Source organism: Apis mellifera, linkage group LG1, assembly GCF_003254395.2.
Source record: "Apis mellifera strain DH4 linkage group LG1, Amel_HAv3.1, whole genome shotgun sequence".
Classification (NCBI taxonomy): Eukaryota; Metazoa; Arthropoda; class Insecta; order Hymenoptera; family Apidae; genus Apis; species Apis mellifera.
The window spans coordinates 23128501-23134500 of record NC_037638.1 but is presented as its reverse complement, the minus strand read 5'-3'; the positions used below and the strand labels follow the sequence as shown (position 1 = coordinate 23134500).

Genomic DNA, 6000 nt, shown 5'->3' with positions numbered 1-6000 from the left:
GTCAACCTGACTAGGTAAACCTCGGGGTTAATCAGGGTGTGGGAATAATGAGGTGGAATACGTAGTCTGGAAAGGCATATATTATTCCAACTATAATAACACAAGTTTAATGAAACTTTTAACGTAATGTTTGCGAAGGTCGAATTTGATCGAATCGGATGATGACATGTTACACCACTTTCATATTTTTCCTTGTATCCCTTCATTTGGAACTGTTTAATTTTGCTCCCCGTGCAAAATGAAAATGAAATAGATTCTCGAGACAAGGTTTATGATGATGAGCTCTGATCGTTGATCCAAGTAATAAGGTATATAAATACATTGACTAAATTTTAATATCGTTTCGTGTTCCATTACAAAGTTTGGAAACGATATTTTCATTCTTACAATATCAATGGTTTAAAAAAACATAGGTACGAAATCGAATCATTTTTCTCAAATATAGAAAATATTTTCAAAAGTGGAGAGAGACCCAGTCGAATAGAAAAATGATTCAAAAGACAGTTTCGTCATTTTTTTAATCGTTAAACCTTTAAATCGTTATCGGAAAATTTTTAAATTTACTTGAAATTTATACATATATATATATTTTTTATTTTAATATATTAAAATCAATATTAACAAATATACAAATTATTTCCCTTAACGTGCATCGCGTAGCAATGTTATTTAGATTTGTATTTTGCTACGTCAAACAACTTTTAATTGGTGAAAAAAATTCGATCGATCCGTTCGAAATCTATCTATCCCCCTAAAACTAAATTTCAATCATCCCTTCGACAAAACTGTTCAGAAATTAATTTTATCACCGCGAAAACCTGACCAATTCTACAATTAAATTCACATACACATATACGCATTCTGTGTATTGTCGAAATGAATTCTAAGAAGACACTAACGAATCCGTCCATCGTCGAAATTGGAGAAATCTGGCGGCGCGAGGGGAGAAAAGAATATTTTCGAAGGAGGCAGGCATCAAACAACCCCTACTGCCGGAATCGCGGGGTATTGCGCTCGCGCAAGGCCGGCGCGCGTGTCCATGTTCGCCGTGTAGTATATACGAGGCGGGTAGAGCAGTAGCACCGGCACCACCATCAGCACCAGCCAGCATTCAGCAGCAGTAGCCTCGTCGTGGCTAAAGGGGCTTCGGGATGTCGTGCCGCGACGTATCGTCGCCGTCGTCGTCGTCGTCGTGGTGTTAACCGTTCTCGTCGTCCACCTTCGTCACGGCGAAGGGGGAAACAGTCGACGTTGTCGGTGCTGGCGGCCGGTTGCCTCTTTTCGCGCGAGTTCGTTGGTCTTTTTTTTTTTTTTTTTTTTTTTCCCTTCCTTCCCGAGTCAAAGTTTCGCACGAGTTTGTTGCGGTTGTTGGCGCGATTCCGGCCCGACGGGGGAATCCCGTGCTGCATCCTTCTCGAGTGATCCATCCGACAGTGGCCGACGAAGGAATTGTCTCGTCTGTTCGGTTCGAATCGAAAATCGGTGCGCGGCAACGATACACGGCTCGACGTGTACACAAGCCGACCACGCGAGGAGAAGGAAAGAGAGATGTCACGCAGGACTATCCTCGTTCGCACGTCGTTCGCACGCCTCTGATCGTGCACGCGATAGATACGTTGTTACGTTTTATTTTACGGTTCACTTACTTCAGAGGCTTTGGGGATTTTGTAACACAGTTTTTCCGTTTTCTGTGGTCGAGAGTTGTGCTCGAGAAAAGGAAAGATATCGGTCGATTAATATTTTGTTTAAGACGAAGTTTGTTATCGAAAGTATATATATATATATATAAAATACTTTATGAGCTGAGGGGGGAGGGGGGAAGGAGTCATCATCGACGAGGGCCGAGCGGAGGACGTGCCGAAGTGGCGTTGTTGTAATTGGAACGGGAAAGTGTTAGGTACGACGTAGTAGACGATCGTCTTCTCTCGGAGTGTAAACTATTGTTAGAACGGGGGGGCGAAAATTTCGAAAAAAAAGAAAAAGAAAAAAGAGAAGCATTCGCCTGGATAATGGAGCCGGTGGAGAATCGATCGGGGATACAATCGCCGTCTTATCAATCGCCGAGTCGAGGATATTGTTCGATCTTTTCTCTTATCGATTGAAATATCGAAAGTCGTTCGACGCTGCGTGCGACGACGATCATCATCGACATTATCCGAGTATAATATAAGCTCGGATAAATATCATCCCGATTCCACCCGTTCTTCTTTTCTCCGTGGATTTATACGCGAAATCCGGCGGTCTGTAAATCGTTCTTGAGATTTATGAGGATCATCAACGATCGTTTGCTCACCGACCACCCGTAACGGAACTATAATATTTCCGGATCGATCGTGCACCGGTGATCAGAGGCTGGCCGCCGTGCGAATGATCGCATTCCTCCTACTATCGCGGTGTTACGTGTACCACACGCATGATTTTACCAATAAATAACCAGCTACATTTATCGAAGTCCGTTGCACGCGGTTTACGCTGATCACTCGCCGTGCCGCAGGACCGTTATCGTTATCGATTAATCAAACATTGCCGGTACGCCAACGTATCGACGAAGAGGAGGTGAAAAGAGAGAGAGAGAGAGAGAGAGAGGAGGGAAAAACAAAGAAAGAAATAAATAAAGAAAAAAGACAACGGTAACATTATTAATTAAAAACGAAACGCAGCGTGTGTGTAACAATTTTTCACGTCGACGGTCCTCCTGCATCGGACAAAAATATCGCTAAGAGACGGAAGGCGGCGGTGTGAAAGGTGTTGTTCGTCGATCAATTTCATCGGGGCGATATGAAATAACGTGTCCCGTTTCGAGGCAACGAATCGAAATTGGAAAAATATAAGGAGGAGGGGTGTGAAGAAAGAGAGAGAAAGAGAGAGGAGGAGACCATGTACAAAGGGATCAGTGCAACGATCGTGATCGATCCTTCGAGCAGAGCGGAAGGAAGTATCGCGAAGAAGTTTGGTGCCGAGCGTTAAATCCAAAGATAGATTTTTTAAAAGCCGTGTATCGCATTGATTGAACTCTTGGTGATTCTCAGTGAATGTTCAACGATTTCCAACACTGGTTTTAACCTCTTGTTCCGATTTACGAAAGAAGAGTGACGAGGAGGCCGATCGCAGTGGTTGTGAGATAAATGTTTCATGGACAAACGTGGTACTGCGGCCAATATCGAATCTCGTGAAGACTTACTCGTGGTGGAATCAAAGGTGGCTCGAGGATCCTCGACGATATGTCCCCGGAAATCCACGGAGTTCCGTGAAAAAGTACGTATTATCTCCCCGGTTCGAAGCTAACACACGCCGGGTTATAACGTATCGGGGATTTTGGAGCTTTGTCGCGGCGGGGGAAAGGAGGGAAAGAGTTATGGACGATTTGTAGGTGCGCTTTTTAAGAGACTTATTACAGGGGCTTTCTTGATAAGCGCTATAAATCAAAATTTCCAATTGGCCCTAGGTATTACATCGGGGCCCCGCCTCTAAATTTCCCTTGATTTATGAAACGGTGTATTTACGTTGCGCGTTATCGTTCACGAACCGATCAAAGAGAAATGCACTTTCCTCTCCACTATACACGTACGCGTATATATAACTCAAATCTTCTCTCCCCTCGATAACCCTTTCGATGGATTAAGTTCACAAGTTGACCTTAATGCCTCTTTTAAACCCGAAACCATAGGATTTTCTTCATCTAAGATGTTTGAAAGAAAGGAAGAGATGACGTGATGAACTTATCGACAAACTTGCTTTCGCGCAGCTCATTTAACGTTTGAAATTTGTATTTGCCAAATGATGTTGAAATTATTTGAATAGATGATAGTCGTAAAGGTAAAGTCATGTTAGAGAGAGAGAGAGAGATTCATGAGAATATATTTCTCGAAAGAACGAATAAATCTTTTTCTCTTTTTTTTTTTTGGAAAAATATTCTCGAAATACGTTTCGTGTGTTTTATCTTTCTGTTCAAGTACATATTTACTTTTATATGTATTAGTTGGTATTAATGATTTGCATTAATATCGATCCGAGAATTGGAAAGTCAAAAGTCTCTTCCTTCTCCCACGACAACATATTTAAATCAGAATTACAAATGAATTAATATAAACGAATGAATTAAATTTTACATCTAATACATTGTATAATACGATTTATAAATATCGAAAATCACGAGGATTCCGTATAATCTGCTTGTAAGCGATTACGAGTAGGAGAAAAAGTAAGAGGAAGCGGTATCCGAATTCGTCGAGTTTTAATCGAGACGTTCTAATGGATTCGCGGCGTGTTTCGTCTGATACTCTCTCTCTCTCTCTTTTCTCCCCTCTCTATCCCTCTCTTCTTACGGCGAGTGTTCTCTTTGAGTCCGTTCGACGCAAACATCAGCAACTCGTCTCGCTACATCTCCCCTCTATCCATCTTCCTCTCTCTCTTTTCGATGACTTCAAACGGTTTCTCGAGTGTGCTCGAGCCGAAGTGCTCTTACAGTTACAAAGATATACGTTGCCGATCGGAAAAATGTAGCCGCGCTATTCCCCTCGTTGCGACACCGTGCAAGCTTAAACCGTTAAAGAACGGTTGGTGGAGAGGCTCGGCCGATGCACATTTTTACGTTACAAAGAATGATTATATTTCCCAACGGGGGAGGATGTTGAACCCCTCCTCGTGACGGCGGACGAGATAGCATGGATGGTGCAATCATCGGGAAAACGTTTCACGCCTACCGGGGAAATAAAGAGATTTCGGTCGAATCCTTATGCGAATCCAAGATAAAGGAGGGATCGATAGACGAGGGAATAGGCGATGGGGGAATCAGTGAAAACTCCACGTAGATATCTCTCTCCTTTTCCTCTTTTTTTTTTCTCTCTCTCTTTATTCGGCGATTCAGCGCGACAGAGAGTTAGAGAAAGAGAGAGAAAAAGAGAGTTAGGCACGAATGAATGTATTTTGATTTAAAAAAAAAAAAAAAAAAGAAGAAAAGGAGACATATCTTTGATTTGGATGCGAATAAGCTTCTTGTTGATATTTTTCTCGTTTTCTTCTCGATTCAGGATGATGAAGATAGAAGTTAAACACGAATGAATGTTATTTTTATTTAAAAAAAAAAATTGAGAAAGAAGGAAAGGACATTTCTTTGATTTGGTGGGTGCAGGCAATGAAAATAATCCGTAGATGTCTTTTCTTTTCTTCTCGTTTATCCGTGATTCAAGGTGACAAAGACAGGGGTCAGGAATATTTTGATTTAAAAATAGGAATAGAAAAAGACAAAAAATTGAGAAAGCGAGGGAGAGACGTTTCTTTGATTTCATCCATCAGATTTTTTTTTTAAGAATACACGAAGCTGCGATGCCGGTAAGCAACTTTCCTCGTTAAGAAACGTTGATGTGAATAAGCCCATTCTTCGACTCGCCGAATTCCAAAGAAAGTGCTTGGCAAAGAGTCTCTCATCATCTCCTCTCTCCTCTTTTTCTCCCTCTTCTTCTTTTCTTATCCTCCCTCCCCGCTTTTTCTCCTCCATTTTCCTCAACATCGCTCGTCACTCTCCGTTTTTGTCGCTTCGATATCAGTAGTTAAGAACTTTTGATATTAAATAAATATACCGTTTCTCGATTATTTCTATTGTTACCAAAGTTGTTGAATAATGCTTGCTTATAGCCGCATATATATACGTCCCATTATCATTTTAACGATAATTTTAACTCTGGTTTTAATTTTAAGTAGGGGAGAATTAGATAAAAACGTTATATCGTTATTGCTTTAACAATGCTTATAAATTGAATAATCATCGGGATCGTATAGCCTTAGGCTTATTTATTTTTATGACGTGCTTTCTTTTATCTACGATCAAAAAAAAAAAAAAAAAGCAAAATCAAGAGAGAAACTATTAACGCGATAATTTTATTAAACTTTTTATTTCACTTTTGTTCGCAATTCTATTATCTTTTTAATTTTATTTAAAATTTCGTACCACATTTATTCAAATGTCAAGTAGTGAATTAATTGCGCAGCAGGGGCATTTTA

The 6000-nt window shown here is 40.7% G+C and overlaps 1 protein-coding gene across 2 annotated transcripts in view; it reads left to right on the top strand.

Moving 5' to 3' along the window:
- The first annotated feature begins 739 nt into the window (after positions 1-739).
- LOC410662 (lachesin) overlaps positions 740-6000 on the top strand; it is a 273388-nt gene continuing 268127 nt past the window's right edge. For both annotated transcript variants that reach the window (XM_026446143.1, XM_026446141.1), the window contains exon 1: positions 740-3255. The gene's annotated coding sequence lies outside the window, so the exon portion shown is untranslated. The remainder of the gene's footprint in view (positions 3256-6000) is intronic.